This window comes from Pteropus vampyrus, unplaced genomic scaffold, assembly GCF_000151845.1.
Source record: "Pteropus vampyrus isolate Shadow unplaced genomic scaffold, Pvam_2.0 Scaffold68, whole genome shotgun sequence".
NCBI lineage: Eukaryota > Metazoa > Chordata > Mammalia > Chiroptera > Pteropodidae > Pteropus > Pteropus vampyrus.
The window spans coordinates 5,616,742-5,634,699 of record NW_011888849.1 but is presented as its reverse complement, the minus strand read 5'-3'; the positions used below and the strand labels follow the sequence as shown (position 1 = coordinate 5,634,699).

At 39.4% G+C, this 17,958-nt stretch overlaps 1 protein-coding gene across 3 annotated transcripts in view; it reads right to left on the bottom strand.

The window, feature by feature from the left end:
• SGMS1 (sphingomyelin synthase 1) overlaps window positions 1–17,958 on the bottom strand; it is a 266,110-nt gene that overhangs the window by 85,590 nt on the left and 162,562 nt on the right. Inside the window, exon 1 of one of the 3 annotated variants that reach the window (XM_011361626.2) lies at window positions 10,272–10,672. The exons of the other annotated variants lie outside the window; for them this stretch is intronic. The gene's annotated coding sequence lies outside the window, so the exon portion shown is untranslated. Of the gene's footprint in view, window positions 1–10,271; window positions 10,673–17,958 lie in introns of those variants that run through there. 3 annotated transcript variants of the gene reach the window in all.

The following is a 17,958-nucleotide window of genomic DNA, read 5'->3' as shown; positions in this document are numbered from 1 at the left end:
TCACTCTATGGATTTCAAACCATACAATGTTAAAAGTCTGAGGGACCTGATGAAGTACCATTGAGGGAAAAAAAAATTAAAATCATCTGAATATATATACATCATGTGCAATTGCCTGATTGATGCAATAAAAATAAAGGATCTGTGGAGAAGGGTGGCATTTTTCCTCCCTGTATCAGTTATCTATTTACTGCCTCTCAGTTACAAATTCACCCTTTACCACCTGATCTGAAAAAATAAATCTGAGCCCATTAGTTTTTCTTCTTCACTTGCTATCCAGCATGGTGTTGTTAAGTTTTGTCGGCAGAGGATGCTGGAAAAACACGGCAGGAGGAAGGAGTTATAATTCCTGATTCTGCTGCGCTCCCTCCGCAGGCTCCTAGGGCATGTGCAACTTCTCCAGCACCAGTCTGGTAACAATTCTGTAGTGGAGCGCCTCCAGTTAGACACCTCCCCTTCAACAGCTTTCCCTGGCACCCTAAGGATGGGTTTTCAGCAAGTTCTAGAGCGTGGATTTTTAACAAGTTCCACGGGCCTGGCACCACAACAATCTCTCTGCCATGCAGTGGGCCACGGGAAAGAAACATATTTAATGCAAACTGCTAAGTGATGTATGAAGAAGTGCTTGATTCTGCATGCTTAAGGAGGGGGCGGCGTTAGGAGCTCACATTATACATAATGTGTTCAGCTGAACAGACACCAGCTGCATTAGCCCTGGGCCTGAGGGCTCACAGATCATCATTTCTGGTCTCCAGTTTTGCTGTGCGTTATCACAGGGAATCGACCTGCTGGGAGGCAGTGGCAGAAGACTAGAGGACAGAGGGAATGGAGCAGCTTCCAGGAGCATTTCTCACCTCCCTCTTGGTTGACATCTCTAGATCTCCTTTGTGACTTCAGTGCCTATTTGCCCCATCTCCAATAGTAGGCTCCTCCAAAACACAGCTTCTTCTATTTGTGGCTCGATGCAGAGGCTGGCAATGACTTCCTGTGTGGCTAAGCTCTCTAGGTTTATCAATGTGCCCTGTTGGGCTCCCTGCTGCACCATCACCTGTGGAAGTAACTTCACTAAATTCCCTCTTTTTTACTACTCAGACTAACCCGTTATAATACAATAGACGCATACACATGTGCTGATAATTCACTCTAGCTATTCCCACAACCCGTCATGCTCTGCTACAGTCCAAAGTTTAAACTTGAAGAAACTTAGAATTTCCAATAATATATCTTCATTTGGCCCAAAAGAGCCAACATTTAACTCCAGAAATGTTTTGGATTATATACAAATTCCTGGAAAATGGATTCGATGTCAACATATATTTTCCTGAAGGCTGAAAAGTCTTCCCCGAATGAGATGATGGAAATGTTCCGTACCTGCTTTGTCCAACATCGTAGCCACAGGTACACACAGCCGCTGAACATCTGAGTGTGGTAAGTGAGACTAGGAAATGGAATCTTCAATTTTATTAAATTTTAATGTAACTTAATTTTTACTTAAATTAAACATCTGCATGTGGCTAGTGGCTACTGTATTGGACAGCAAAGGTCTAGCGTATGGTCAACTCTATTGTGAGGGAAGACTTCTGCTACTGGTGGTGTTTTTGTGGACTTTGGTGAGGAATGGGTGGGTATACAGAGAAGCATAGAGTATTAGCCCTTTTATTCATTCTATCCACAGTTTAAAAATATAACAGCACCCTAACCTACCTGACCCCTGCCCACACAGATACACAATTTACTCCGATAACCTGGTTAACAAATTTTCAGAAAATAAAAGTGCTTTGAGCACAGCAGCTTGAGAATGAAGAGGTGTGGAGGAAATGGTGGTGGTTGCGGAGAGGTACAGACCCAGTAAGGGGAGGCACTCTCTGTGGAAAGAGATAACATTAGAATTCTTGCTTTGTTTTCCCTATTCTTCAACCCAGTGGAAATAATCCCCTGCTTAAGCCCCAGCGAACAGTCCCCATCCACTCCTTCTGCTCCTTCCAAGGGGATTCCCCTAGAGACCAACTGGGACAATGTGGTTCACAGAAGACAATCTTCTATCTATCCTGGCACTGCTAAACCTGTGAAAGGCATTCCCTTCTATCTAGATTCTGGGTTAGAAACATTTACTTTCACATCCCTGACATTTACATGGACTTAATCAAAGTAAATGACATCATGCACCTGACTCTTTTGAGAATTTTGCTTCTAGAAGTAAATGCTAAAGATTTAAACAGGTGACTCTCCCAGGTCGCTAGATTGATATTTATCAAACAATTGCTCAGCAGTACAAAATCACTATCCACAGTAAATAAGGCAGGAAACCATTTTGGTATGTTAATGGGAATAGAAGAATATTAAAAGGACAGTCTTATATGAATACAGTTTAAAAGTATCACAGTTTCTGAACTCAAAGTCCTAAAAGACTTGGGCGTATTATTCTGAGAACCAAAGAAAAGTATACTTCATAAATCTACAGGAATCTTGGAAATACAAAACCACAGTGAAAACTTCTACCATGAAATTTTGGTTATAAATTACTTTAATTGGGAACTTTTGTAGTTGTTTGGTAATTCATGCAATTTAAATGAGAATTATAGGATATGCTAACTAGCAAAGTAGGTATTAGTTAGCCTTGTAATTGTAACTATGATAACGCATTCTAGGTTGCTTTACTCATGCTTACATGAGTCACTCACAGAACATAACACATTATCGGCATGATTAAGCACTCAGTGACACTCATTTTTCTTCTCAATATTTTCTCAATACAAAAAAAAAAAAAGATACTAATATTTATGGTCATCACACTCTTATGCTGCAAGTCAAATAGAAAAGACTACACCGGGGAAGCCAGCTGGTCCTTGCAATGTACTATCACTTTGGTGGATCCTCACAGTCCAAGGCTGGCCCTTATTCTTAGAAACTCCTAAACATGATAATCAGAAGATAGTGTATACTAACTATGCTCATGGTGATATTAAACTAAAAATACCCATTTAATACCTTGTTGTGAGAAATATAAACCATCATGTAGACTAGATGCTGCTATCTGCTGATCATGTGTTCCCAAAGGCATGATTACACAAGGAGTCCAAATTATAATCAGAAGGATGCATAGTGGCATGGAACAGAAATATATTTTTTGGCTTCCTATGTGACTTCACCCTGCACTGTGAGGTTAAGGTGGGCTAAGCATTATTCAGTGACTAGAGCAAAGCCATACTCTAAGCCAGATTTGGAACCTAACAGCTCGGTGTTGAAGCCTACAGGCAGCCCCACCACAGGGCTAAGATCCATGTGGAGACCTATTCACGCTACACTGCCTCCTGTAGGCCGGCCAAGTTGACCTCAAACTTGGTCTCTCACCCCAGTCTCCAAGTTCCACTTTCTAAATTCCTCTTCAAACAAATTCCCTTTCAGGATAACATGTTAGTACCTTTAACCAAGTTATAATTCTGCCCTAGAAGCTATTTAATCTCTTTACTTATTTTGTCTATCTTTGCTGTAGTCCATTCATTATACATGCGTTTTATAGTTTCTTTTGGAGATCGAGCTTTTTTTCCAAGTCAGAAAGGGGAAGGGATCTTGAGTTGACCCTCATGTGGTACACACAAACCACACTTATGGTAGGGGCCAATAATTCCACAGTGAAATGAATGCTTTAGGAATTTTGGGGAAGGGGGAGGGACCACTTTAAAAAAAGGAAACCACACCCACGACCTATATTTAAAGAAGTATATTAAAGAATTCATTACATGCCAAACTTACACTCTTTTAAAAATACAAGCTAATAGACCTATGACACGGGTTATCAGATATATTGTTCCACTGTACTTGGACATTTTAAATCTTTGTTCCCTCTTTGTCTAAAATGTGTTTGGTCCTTTTGGTAACACTCTAATTACAAAATGCAAAGAAATCTATCTTTAGATCTGTTGATTTAGCACGAGTCTAGAACCTGGGATTTTAGTACAAAATACTGCAGAATTTCACAAAGCTGATGTCCGGGAGCCTTGCAAATACACAATCAGCCTCCGAACACTTTCAACAACACTTTTAGATGCTCATGGAATTTTCTAGTCTCATCCATACCTGAGAAATCAAAGTGACTGGGATATACCTAAAGTGGAGAAATCATCTATTGGGTCAAGAATTGTGATCACTGGCACCATCTAAAATTGTAATTTGTCTATTATCTCTTTTAGTTTATTATTAACTTGACTTTGGCTTGGCTTGAGTATCAAACTCTTGCCTTCTGATCCTATAGAAGTATGCAATTTTGTGTAACCAGTTCAGCATTCTCGTTAGAATCACTGAATTTTTGTCAATATTGCTTAACCAGCAACTCTGGGGCAGCCTGAGACTGTGACAGTGTGGAACATCACCTTCTACTTCTGTACAATCAAGAGAGTTGAGTAAGCTTGAAGGTTAGGTTAATGAAGGCTTCGAAGCACTAACAGGGCTTAGTCTGTGTTATAAATTTCTCGAAGTATGTTTTGATCACCAAGTCATTTCCATTCTACATGCCACTTAGGCAGTGGCTGCTGCACTTCACCTTGGAGCTGCCACCATTCCAGTGGTGTGAAGCAGCCATGAATTCTCCCCACTGCTCCAAGAGGAAAGTTTTCCAGAAGCCCACAGAGAGGCAAGCTGCTGGGGGTAGGGGTACCAACACCTGCTCCACTTGAGGACCCAAGGCACGTGTTTACATGTGATTTAAACAACTCAGTGCAAATGCAGTAGGGACCTTGAGAAAGAAAATTAAGAGTAATCCTTTTTAAAGAAAATCACTAACTTCAATTCTTAACCTGAATAAGAGTCTCTTCCTGAGGCAGAGAACTTTTCATTGTTGGTCTCTCTCACTGCTACATTCTTGGAAGATGAACAGAGCTGCAAAATGTTCTGCCTTTACAAAGTAGACAGTGAGGGGTTGTACATACTCGGGGATTTTCCATCCAAGCCCTACCACAAAACCATCACACTCTAAAGTTAAATACATTAACTTTGAATTGCTCTGATGGGTATGCTACATGCCACTTGCTACGTAGGTTACCACAGCAACAGGAAAAGTGGGATTTGTGCATGGTCTCCAGACTCCCAGTTCCACAGGTGATAAATGAGTGGAGGTGATGGGAAGAATGATCACATGAAAGCTTTGCTTCATCTTCTGGGGCGAGGCTGCGAGGGTACAGGAACTCACTAAGACTGCAAAGTTGACACATCTGCTCATACATTGGCTGAGTGTGTTGCTTACGTATGTCTTAAGGCATTGGAAAATATATTAAGAGACCATAATATTAAGCATAGGATGAAAAAATAAAGCAAATTACACTGCTTAAGAACAAACATTACAAGGTTTTATAGTGGAGCAATTCACAAACATAGAGGTTATATTCTTGTCCAGTTCCACACTAATATAAAGTACATGACTCTTGTTTTCCATGCAATTCATTCCCCCTCCAACAGGTGTCTCTCAGCCTAGTGCATACTATGGTCCCTCCCTACAAAGCCAAAGTTACACTTCCAAAGACATTTACCTCTCTTAAACTCTGAAGACAAGAAGCCTGTTTGTTTTTCATCTTTTGACTAGTAACAAATCTAATTTCTTTATTCATCCTCTTTCCAAATCTTGCATTTTAATAAGCACCACTCAATCTCATTACCCACCCCCCAAAAAAAGAAACTTAATTTAAAAAACAATATTTTACAACTATGCCCAAGGACTGTGCTACAAGATTTTTATACACACTGTGTTTATTCCTCCAAACTCCGTGAAATAGGGATTAGGTTTTCATGGATAAAGAAACTTGCCCCAAATCACATGAACAGGTTAAATCAGTAGGGCTGAGATTCAAGCACAGGCTCATCTTACTCTCAAACCACTGTAGCACATTCCTCCAGGGAATGGAACAAATGAGATTTTACTGTGCTGCTGCTGATAAAGTGTATATACTGTGTACATCTGCAGACTTCAGAACACATTAACTCTCAAAAGCCTTTCAAAATATACTCTTAAAGTGACTTTGTGGTATTGCAGAAGCAAAGATTAGTATTCACATTTCACAAATAGAAAACCATATCGAAGAGTTAGGCCGGGGTTTCTGAACCTCAGCACTACTGACATTTGTACAGCATAATTCTTTGTCGTGGGGGCTGTCCTATGTACTGCAGGATGTTAACAGCGACCCTGGCCTCTACCCACTAAATGTCAGTGGCACACCTCCCTACTCCAATTGTGTCAATCAAAAATGTATGAACATTACCAAATGTCCCCTGAAGAGGAGAACCACTGAGCTAAGCTAATTGCCTAAGATCATATAAGTAGTTAAAGACTGTACTTTTATCAGGAAAGAACTCTTCTAAATCCCAGTTTAGTGGAGAGTCCTCTTACACTAAGCTACATCTCCTTAAGAGAAAGCACTTGTTAGAGTGGGTGAAATGTACAAAATTCAGAATGTGACCTGTGCTATTTCACTTCACTTTGTGAGTACTGTCTCTCGGCTTTTACACTAAGGTATACATCCCCAGAGTCTTCAACTACGGTTCAAACAGTTTCTAGACCCTCTCCAAAACATGATTACCCCATTCCAGACACACATTTAAACACAAACCCAGAAATGTGCACAAGATTGCCCATCAAGAAGTAAAAGCAGGAGCAAAGACAAAAGACTAACATCTAACACATACAATTTACCATCAAGCTCTGTTTTTAAGCACTTAACATGAGTTAGCTTATTTAATCCTTCAACGTATTCAACAGCCTATGAGGTGGTATGAAGAGACAGAGGCACAGAGCACTCAAATAACGTGCCCAAGGTCAGGCTCCAAAGTCCCTGTTCTTAACCGCTGCCTACAGTGCTTCAAAGAACTATGAGGTTATCAACTTTTTGGTTCTAAATACTCTTATCTCTACTAATGTGTGAAGATTTTTCCCCAGCTGTATCAAATGCACCTTGCTCAAGTCTGACATCATCCTACTGATCATCCCTCACTGGGTATGAAAAGATGCAAACCCACTTATCTATTGCTGTCCAACCCACTTTTCAACTTGAGTAAAGAACACAAAGCACTTTGTTAAATGTTTTGCTGAGGCAGACACGTCATGTCTATAGCAATGTTGATGTACCTGTCCAGTAACTATCAGAAAAGAAATGAGGTCAGTTGGAGATGAGTGATGCTAGATACTGATCATTACCATATTTTCTAAGTGATCTCCATCCATCTTTTCAAAAATGTGATTTACAATTCTGCTAGACATAAATTCTGAATCTAAAGTTTCTGGTTTTGAAAATTAGGTACACTTCTTCCTCTCCAAGATTTCCCCAAGATTATCCCCAAGTGGTTTTACCATCGCCCTGGCATGTTCTTTCAACATCCTCAAGAACTCAAGGCACTCTTGAAGCAGCTAGGATTTAGAGAAGTGTAAGGAGGAGGCCACAGCATCTCTGTTTTGCCTGAGAAGGTCGGTGGGTGGGTGTTCTGTGTCAAATAGATGGTGAGAATGATAAGGTGGGGGTGTGAGCAATACCTGACCCTGGAATAGATGCTGTAGTCCATGGTCTTCAAAGAAGGTGGCATTGTTTGATTTTATTATGACGCCCCCCCCCACCACGCCCCTAACAGATGATCCAGCAGATGGACTCTCTCAGAACTGGCTGCCTCTGCTGGGACACATGGAGACTTTTCAACTTCCATCTAACAAGAAAAGCTTTAGCGCTCACAGACTGTGCCTTTCATGACCTCAGCATTCTAAACAAGCAGATTCAACATTAACCGAAGTGCTAACAGAAACTTAAAATCCTTTTACACAGCACAGGAAATACTGCAGGTGTGCATTCACACACAGAGAATTCAACTACTGGAAGTCCATGGACCGAGCTGCTTGATTTTACAATTAGAGAATACCTGAGTTGCACTTTTCACAGAGCAAGAAGAATATGCACGTCTAGAACTAAGAGAGCTTCGGGAAAAAAAGGAGGAGAAAGTCACCCCAAATCAGCAAATATGAGGCGGCCATATTGACAGGCTCATCAAGAACAGGGCTTACTTAGTTAATATTTGAAAACCATAAGCTTCCAGAGTAAATGCATTATTCCTTGAAATTTGATATTTTGGCACTGGGGCTTTTAAAATCACTTAAAAATCTGCTTTTAACCAAGAACCTCCTCTGGATTATTTTACACAGAAAAATCAACACTACTTTGTTAGAAGCAATTGGAGCCACATGGGAAATATTACAAACCTTAAATGCTAATGTCTAGTGTAAATTAAATTAACTAGCTGTGAAATTTGGAGATTATGTAACCTTGCTGAGACTGTTTCTTCAACTATAAAACAGAGATAATAATACCTCTACCTCTCAGCATTATTGTGAAAATTAAATGAGGTAGTGGGTACAAAGAATCTCAGTGCCTGATAAAAGGAGGCTCTTAAATGTTGGCTTCTATTACAATTATTAGGGTGAAACTTGAATCAAAATCCAAATTTAATTATGCCTTTAGATTTTAGACATCTTAGAAATATAATATTTTCCCATTCTTACCACATGAGGGGGCTTTCCAATTACCCCAGTAGACTTAAGGTCATTTCTCTCAACATCATTGGGTGTTTCTCAAAAAAAAAAACAAACAAACAAAAAAAAAAAACAGGGCAGGGAGGGGGATTCCAAGTTGTTACCTATCACAGAGGCACCTAAACAATTAAACTCAGAGCACCTGAACTTAACAATTAGCCTACAAGCTTGGAAACAGTGTTACTAGTTCAACACGTAACTAATTAAATGGTCTAACAAATTATTTTTAATTATTCCATTTAGAAGTGATTTCTTTCTAGAGAAGTTTCCTTCACAGACCTAAAAAAGTTAGCTGCAAAAAACTTTACTCTTTATGTTACAGAGCCTGTCTACTGCATTAGTCTATATCTTCAGAAATGAAGAAAGTATGATACTGTTCCTAAGTTCATAACTTAGATATTTATTACGTCCAAAGTTGGTTTACAATTTTCCTATCATCCTTTATGCTACCAAGATGTCTTCAGCCTGACTTTCCAGAACAGTGTTTCTGATGGTGATATGTGTCTCTTGCACTGTGTAAGTCTTTGTCTTTAGTAAAACTGCAACAATCACTAGATTCTGCTTCTCCTGTTCCCCACCTCCCCCAACCTCTTGCAAGAAAATAATTTACTTGCACCATACAAATCTCTATGCACTCCTAATTTCTTATTCAAAAAGCAGGTTTTTTAAAAGAAGCTCACTGACTTCTACATAAATTTAAATGATAACTCAATAGGCTTAAGAGTGGAATGGGAATAGACCTGAGGTGTCCCAGTTCTCACAGTGGTACAACTTAAGAAACAACTACAGATAGCAAACACGAATAGGAAAAAATAAAACTAAAAAAAGCAAGTACTGTGTATTCTTCTCAGTGTATTTATTTCCACAAATTCCACAAGAGCAATTACCTGACCACAATAAATAGAAAGCATGGCTGTGGAGAAAATGCTCATTCCAAAACATGAGGAGCACGTGCTTCCTTCTGGCACTGAGCACACATCTCACTCCTAACCAACCAAAGAAGTTGGCTAAAACTGGGGTCCCCAACCCTTCAGCCCAGACTGGTACGGGTCCGTGGCCTGTTAGGAACTGGGTGGCACAGCAGGTGAGCAGCAGGAGAGCAAGCAAAGCTTCACCTGTATTTGCAGCCGGTCCCCAGCACTAGCATCACCGCCTCAGCTCCACTTCAGATCATCAGGCATTAGATTTTCATAAGAGCAAAGGTCCCTGGTGCCAAAAAGGTTGGGGTCCACTGGACTAAAGAATCTTTTGTTTTGTACAGGGACTGGAGTTTGAGAAAGTGAGTATTTCCCTAAAACTTAGTAACAAACGGTAAAGACAATCCCACTCCCTCAAAAACCTCCATTAGCACAGTTTATAATTCCAAACTGAAACCACCGCCTGATCCTTGGCTTTCAAAAGCACCCCAGAAAATTTAGAGCGTTTGTTGATGTAGCTTCCCTACATCCTGTCCCACTGTTTCAGCAACTACACTGTGAGCATGCTCAGGTGTAAGCAGCTCCTGCTCATTTTATCACCAAAGCGAGATCCAGTACAAACTAAGATTCCCTTTACTTCGCCCTAGTAGAGGGAATGGCAACGATTGCATTTGTTTAAGGCAAGAAAGGCTGTTTCACCTCGCTTTTAACCAGGTCCCACCGTCTGTCAGTGCTACAACGCCTGCCCCAGACATCATTTTAATGAACCGCTGCATCCCAGACACAGCAACACTTACGGTCTCTCCGCGCCAGAGGCAGTCTCCGGAAAAGTTCCTGGGGCACTAAGTTTGCGCGCGGCCTCCGCGCGCCCAGGTGCGTGCTGCCTGTCCCTGCACGAGAAGCGATGCGAAGGCGGTCGCTGTCGGCGGCCCGCGCGCGGCCCCCGGCCCCTGCTCCCGGGCGCGCTCGCGCCTCTGCGGTTCCCCGCCGCCCCTCTCCCGCCGGCTGCGGGGCTGGGTGCAAGGACAGCCGTGCTCCAGAGCCCAGCGCCTGGAGGGCGGGCTGGCAGACCGGCGGGCCGGCAGGCGGGTTCTCTCCGAGGGGACAGCTGTGAGCAGAGACGCGGAGCCCAACCCCAGAGGCTCCAGCAGGAAGACCGCGAGTGTAGCAGGGCAGCAGAGGTTTTTGGAATGCAGGGTGTGGCCCTCTAACACAGCAAAAAAGAAATGAGTCACCCAGTGCAATCCTAACCAATAAGCATGTTCACTGTCGGTTAAGGCGGAACTTTGCTTTCTTGATTTATAGCAGGCTTAGGAGCCTTTTACTGCTTTTTTTTTTTTTTTTTAACTTCAGCCTTTAACAACTTCAAGAAAATGGTATATGGCCTTTTAAAAACACTTATAAAGCAAGGATTAATCTTGTTATGATAGATACTTGAACAATGGATGTACGTTAATTTCTATTCTTTAGTAGAAAAGTTCTTGAATTAGGAGCGATCCTGGATATGAGGATGAGATCAGGTGTCAAAGCCGATTTGGATCAGATCCCTGACACTGTATATGACCTAGGGTAGGTTAATAATATGCAGTGAGGTGGATAAAATGCTCACCTAATAGAGTTTGCTGGACAGATATTATGTAGTAATACATGCAAAGCATTTGGCACAGTGCTTGACATAGAGTAGGCACTTAATGCCAAGTCTTGCCCTTTGAGTTCATCAGAATCTCCCAAACTGTGGACAAACTGGCCCATAGTTTTTCTATTATCCTTTTCAATGTTAAAATATCACAAGAATTTTAGAGCTGAAATAGTTCATTGGTATTGAATGGTTTGAGTCCCTTATTTAAGCAGTAAGTAAGTAAATAAGTAAACAAACAAACAAACAAACCCTGAAGGTTTTGGTTTAGGATTCTTGGATTTTGATGTTCTTATTATACAAGAGAAATTTTATTAGTAGCAGAACAAAGTGCTTAAAATTGAAATGATTTCATTTATGCCACAATTAAACCAACTTTTAAAAAAGTAAGAGGAATTTTGGAAATACTCATTATATCTGGGACATTGTGCCCTAAACATTATTTTGGAATAAAAATATTTAAAAGTCACTTTAAGTAATTGGAAATTGGCAAATTACAGACCATACAATTGCTAGGTCCTGAGGTATAGTTAAGAAATAAGTTGATTACTAGTGAGTGTAGGGAGTTTTTACAGAGGAAGAATTTTTTAAGTTACAAATAAAACCTTCTTGACTTTGGAGAAGATCTCTTGAGTTCAACTTTCTCATACTTGTTTAGAACCAGTCATTCTATAGGCCAGGACTTCTTCAAAATACTCGATAGCCAAAGATAAGATCTACCATGAGATCAAGGGCCTTTTCTAAAATGCTATTTTCTCCAAACCAGCATGGAAGAAAGAACTCTACCAGGAGTCAAGAGCTCCTGTCCTAATACCAGCTCTGCCAATTAAGTGACCAGGTGTGTGGAGCTAAATAAAATGCTTCATCTCTCTCTGAAGATCTCTAAGAGTTCTTCTACTTGGAAGACCAAGTTATGGTCAAAAAGGGCGTATGCTAAGGTACAGCATAAGGAATATAGTCAAAATCATAATAACTGTATGGTGCAAGATGGGTACTAGACTTATCGGGGTGATCACTTCGTTAGGTATGTAAATGTCTAATCACTATATTATACACCTGGATATAATATAATATAGAATGTCAACTATAACTGAAAATAAATTTAAAGAAACTAATCTAAAAAAAGATTTTAAAATAAAATTTAAAAAAAGAAGGCAACTTTGAGCGGTGAACAAAGAATGCAATATACAAATAATATTTTACAGAATTGTACACTTGAAATCTATATAATTTTATTAACCATTGTCACCCCAATAAATTTAATTTAAAAAGGCAGGTGCAAGATAAGCCTATCACCTAACATTTATTCTTAGGAATAGGCATAAGTTGGTCTTATCTCCTAGATGATAAAGCTAATAAATCTCTCTGGCTCTCACATTCCTCGTAAAGGTAATCTTATTGTCCTGGATACTTTAAGTTAAATTCTAGAATCCTCTGAGCTCTGTCCCTCTCTTGACAATTCGCAATCAACAAGTATGATGACAGCTTCCTAGTGTCTTTCATATCTGTACCGTTTTTCTCATTCCTGGTCCAGGCATTCATCCCTTCATGCCAGAGTCACTGAGGCTGTGTCTCCTAACTGTTGTTCCAGCTGCCAGATGCCTCACTCTGTGCTCCCGAGACATCATTACCATCACATGATAAATATCAAAGTCCAGCATGCCATCATGTCATGAACCTTTTCTCTTTCTAGCAGTTAAAACAACTATAGTTTTACAGTAGAGATCAAAAGGAACACATCCGCTTCATAGGTAACTTTCCTCAAACATTCATGTGAATGAATATGTATTTTTAAGCACATCAATTTTCTCCTTATGAAAGTATTACAAACAATTATATTGGCCAAACTGACAATACGTTGGCTGTTACACCAAGAACAGCAGCTGTTTTATATGACTATACATACATATATAAAACCTATGTGTATATGAGCAACTCAGTAAACTTCATAATACTGCAGTCTGAAAAATGCAATCTTATGAGTGTATGCAGACATATATAGATACACTAAGATACATGAAAGAGGAAGAGAAAGCTAGCACATACAGGAGAGGCAATCTAGTTTATTTCTAGTGTGTAGGATCCAGTCAAGCTTAAAATTCAGAGTGAGTGCTCTGTTCAGGAAGAAGGAAGCCTTCATAAAGATGTTCACCTGCAATCATAACTCAAAGCACTTATGAGATTTTTACAATAATCCTTATGTATTGGAAATAAAAATACAATTACCAACATTGTTAGAACATTCTCATAATAGAAAAAAGGTCATTGTTTCTAGGATGTCTTTGTTGCCTAGAGTTAAAATGCAAAGTCAAGATTGACATTCCAGTTTTTAAAAAGTGACCTTTAGCCTATGGGCCCAACGTCATGATGCCCACTCATTTAAAAGCTGGCCTCCACCTCTCCAAGCCCCATTTTCCACTAAAAAAACCCTCAGCCAAATAACCCCCCTGGTCCACTTGTTGTTCTCCTAAAGCAGTGGGCACATTACCACCCACCGCCACACTTGGGCCCACACCATGCCCTCTGACTAATGATCTTCCCTTACTCTCACTAGTTATCACCTTCCAGTGGGGGACCTACTCGCACGCTTGCTTTTCCTGGATCCTCAATGGCTGAAGCCCCGGGAAATTCTCCTGTCGTCCAAATGCCTACAGACCTTATTCTTTACACTGCCATCTCAAAATTGACTTATAGAACTTTAGTGTCTTCCTTCTTTTTGAGATCCCTTACTTTTCTTTCTCACCAGATGACAAAAGTCCTTCTGAGGCAGAGACTGTGTGTCAGAGGCCTTGTATCGCCCAGGACCTAGTAGATTCTGAATAAATAGTCATTGTTGATATAATGATGTTTAAGTTATATAACAGTCACAAAGGAGAAAGGAAAACTTTCCTTTTGGCTGCCGACACATCAAGAATAAACAAATATTATAACTGTTCAAACCAGTTGGCAAGCAGAACGCAAACGGCAGACGTGTTTTTTTGCTCTTTGCGACACGTTCTAACAATACAGAATGCCACTACTGAGAAAGAAAATCTGATACTTCCTAAAGGGAAGTCGAGTTTACAACAGTGATGTCACATAAAATCTCAATTCCCCAAACAATAACCCACTGAAGAGGAAAGAGGCATTAAGTCATTCTATCTTCCTTTACAAGTAAAGAACACAAACATATGTATTTAATAATCATGCCAAAGTGCAAAACTCTCTTTAAATAGAAACATCTCTCTCAATGCTCATGGTATAGCTACCAACTGAGTATGTAGTATAGCCACCTGTTTACCTACAAGTGCTCCTAACCATAAATGGTAGCAGTTCTTCAAGGCAACTCTAATAACTAGAACCATCTCAAATATCCATTCGTTTATAAGGTTTAATATCAAAAGTTATATGACATTTGCATTAGAGCAAGACTGTCAAAAGAGTCGTTATACACACACACACACACACACACACACACACACACACACAGTCACTAGTGTCCTTTAATTAGTCTAACACGTTTCTGCTTTTATGAGATGAGAATAACTCTACCACTGTTCTCAAAAAGCTATGTCGTGTATCAGCTACCCTACTATGCAATTATATTTATTATAATTGCCCATGACAAAGACACTGACTTCTTAAATATTCCAAGTATAAACAATCAAATGACTTAGCACTCTTTAACGTGCAGGTAACATAAATGGCACTTGGAGCAAGGTGGGATATATTAACTCTAAATAATCTGCAACAGGAAAGTAATAGCTGGGCTTTAGGATCAGCTCAAAATGAACTCCACCAGGACAAGATAGAATGTTTACTTCTACAGTTTAGCTTTGTTCTCCTTTCCTGAAATCTGCCTTCTTCCACTTAACTCCCAGCTCTGCCACTAAGAGGGACAATTCCATAGTTATAATTTTAAAAATTCTCGAGGAAAACTCACACCGGTCTAGTTTGGGGCGCCAGGCATCCACCTCAGTGGCCAAGGTCCCATGTTTGGCCAATCTACGCTAGAACTACCTAGTTGAATAGTCAGGAAGAATAGAGTACTCCAGAAGGTGAGTTTATTTCCCAGAAGTGGGAAGGAAGGCTCATTTGTCTGCCTGAAAAGTACCACCACCTATCAAGAAATTCTACTTTATGTCTGATGTGAAAGCTTATCTAAGCAGTCCTTAACCTGGTGATAAATTACATTTTAAAAGTTCACTTTCGGAGTCTGAAGTTAATGAACTCTTATGTGGCACTTGCAATGCATTTCACAAGAGACAAAATGTAGAGACTGGCTACTCTGCCCATTCTTTAAAGACCTCTTTAACTCATAATTTATCGGAAGTATGTGTTAATTATATTTCTAATACTATAACTCAAATCTCATTCATAACATTGTTCCTCTAGGAAATGTATTTGAAATTTCACCTAGAACAAGAAAAGATGCTGCTCAATTTAATTCACGGAGCTTCCATTGTTAACAGATTATTTTATATCTAATCTGTGAACAAAACAACAAAACAGCAGGTGTTAATGACTGCACTGAACCCATAAGGAAACTGGGAGTCAAGAAGGTTTTGATGCCCAAGGTCAATTGTCAAGATGAGTCAAAGTCAGCTTCAAAGCCATGTGTTTTTGACTCCAAAGTGGAGACTACTATGTGTGATACAGCAGCCAGATTGAGCAGACTGAGAACTAATGTTTCAGACTCTATGTAATTATCAGGATTTCCTTGCAAAAAAGAGAAGGGACTAGTGGACAATTACAATCAATAGCCAGACATTAACGCTGGTACTTCTCTGTAGCAGAACAAAAGAAAATATTTCTCTGGGTAAATCTTAAACTATACTGATACTTGCACTTTAAATAAAGATCATCCAAACCTCAAGGTACTATAAATAGTATCTTCATAAAAATATATCCTTTGCCCTGTTGAAAAAGGAGGGCACTATCTATTAAAACATCTAAGGTGTTTTAAGAAGAAATTAAAATTGCAGCAATAACTGACTAATGTGACTCAGTTCTGCCAATATAAATGCAATGAATGCATTTAACATCATTAACTGTATTTTACACTAAAAAAAAAAACTTTTTGGTTATGCACTATTTAATAAATACAAGAGAATATATTTAACATATCTGTAGAAAAAAATAATATTAATATCAACAATTAATATTATTGTCGAACCCACCACCTAACCTAAAAAGCAAACCATTGCCAATAAACCATGGCAGCTCCCTGAGTACTTCCTGAGTCTGATGACCAATTCTTTCTGTGCGTGTCAGACCAAAAAATGTCAGTCCTTGGTCCAAGATGCTTTAATAATAAATTAACCTAGTGTTTTTTGAAATCAAAGTGGAAAGATGTTTAGAAGTAACAAGATAGAAAATAGCTGAATTCAATCATAAAGGAAAGGAACAGCTAATTCCATATTGTCTTAACCCAGAAACTACTAGTCAGACCTCGAGGAGCTTTTGGTTTCACTCAGGGTCCACAGGAGTAGTCACTAGGAACATAAAACTAAGTTAGATCTCCTTAATATCGCTCAGATTATTAGACACGTGACCTGATACAAGACAGGCCAACTTGAAATTATTCCAAATTGAAATAAGGTATTACTAAGCCAAGACAAACCGGTTCTTCCATGAAGAGCCTTAACACACCATAAAAAGGAAAAGGAAAGGAGCTTGTTGACTAATAACTACGAACTCCACTTCATATATCATGAAAAAAAAAAGAACTAAGAACTTGCGGAAGGAAAAAAATCAAAGAAACCAGTCAATAATTTACTAAGAGCTTAATTTTATTACAATAACATGGTAGTAATTTATATTATGGGGATAAAATTTAAGGTAAGTCATCTGTGAAGTTAGAGTTTACAATATATATCAAAAGAAAAGACATATACACTAAACTAACAAATGAGTCAGTATAAATTGTTTCACTAAAAATACAAATTGAGAATAAAGAAGTCTAACGTATATTACAAACTAAATGGCACAGTAAATACATGCTAAGGAGGAGAGAGAAAAGGAAAGATAAGCTTAACTAACGGAAAGCAATGACACTTAAAGAACATCTTAAGGATGGCATATAACAAAGTAAGGACACCTACATGAACACAGCTGACCAATGATCAAAATGACATTCTCCTTTAGCACTCAATTGTCTGCCTTGTTTTATAGCTACTGGAATATACAGTATCCAACCACATTATACTTCAAGATTCTTGAAAGCTGGATCCAGCGGCTTGCATTATTTTAAACCTCCAGACATCCAGACTTTGTTATGAGACATGTTCTATAAATCTTTGAATTAAAAAAAAAAAAAAGTCAACACGATAAACCCTAAAAACCTTACATGAGAACCTCTGATGAAGGTTCACCTCTCCAATGAGAGAGAGACTACAGTGCAACTGCTGTAATATATGAGTTCAAGCTAAATTGTGATGCAGTAACAAACAGAACCAACATTTTGGAGGCTAACAACCTTGGAGAAACGTTTATTTCTGGCTCCTGTTTGGTTCCTTGTAGGTGAGCTATGCTGGCTTCTATATCCTCTTCACCCTGGGACCAAGGCAGAACGAGCACCCCTAACTGGGACATATTGGTCTCATGGCAAAGAGAAAAAAGAGATGGCCGAAACCAGGCCATGTCTATTGAAGCTTCTCCTCAGAAATAGCATGTGTCATTGTTGTTCACATGTCATTAGCCAAACTAAGTCCTACTGAGGGTTAAGTCCTACCAAGGCAGCCTTAAGGGTAAACCCTCAGTGGGGTGAGAAAGCATAACCCTTCCACAGAGATGGAAGCTTTGACAAGAAGAAACAATACATGTTTGACAATAATATAATCTACTGCAAAGGGAATGGAAAATGGCTA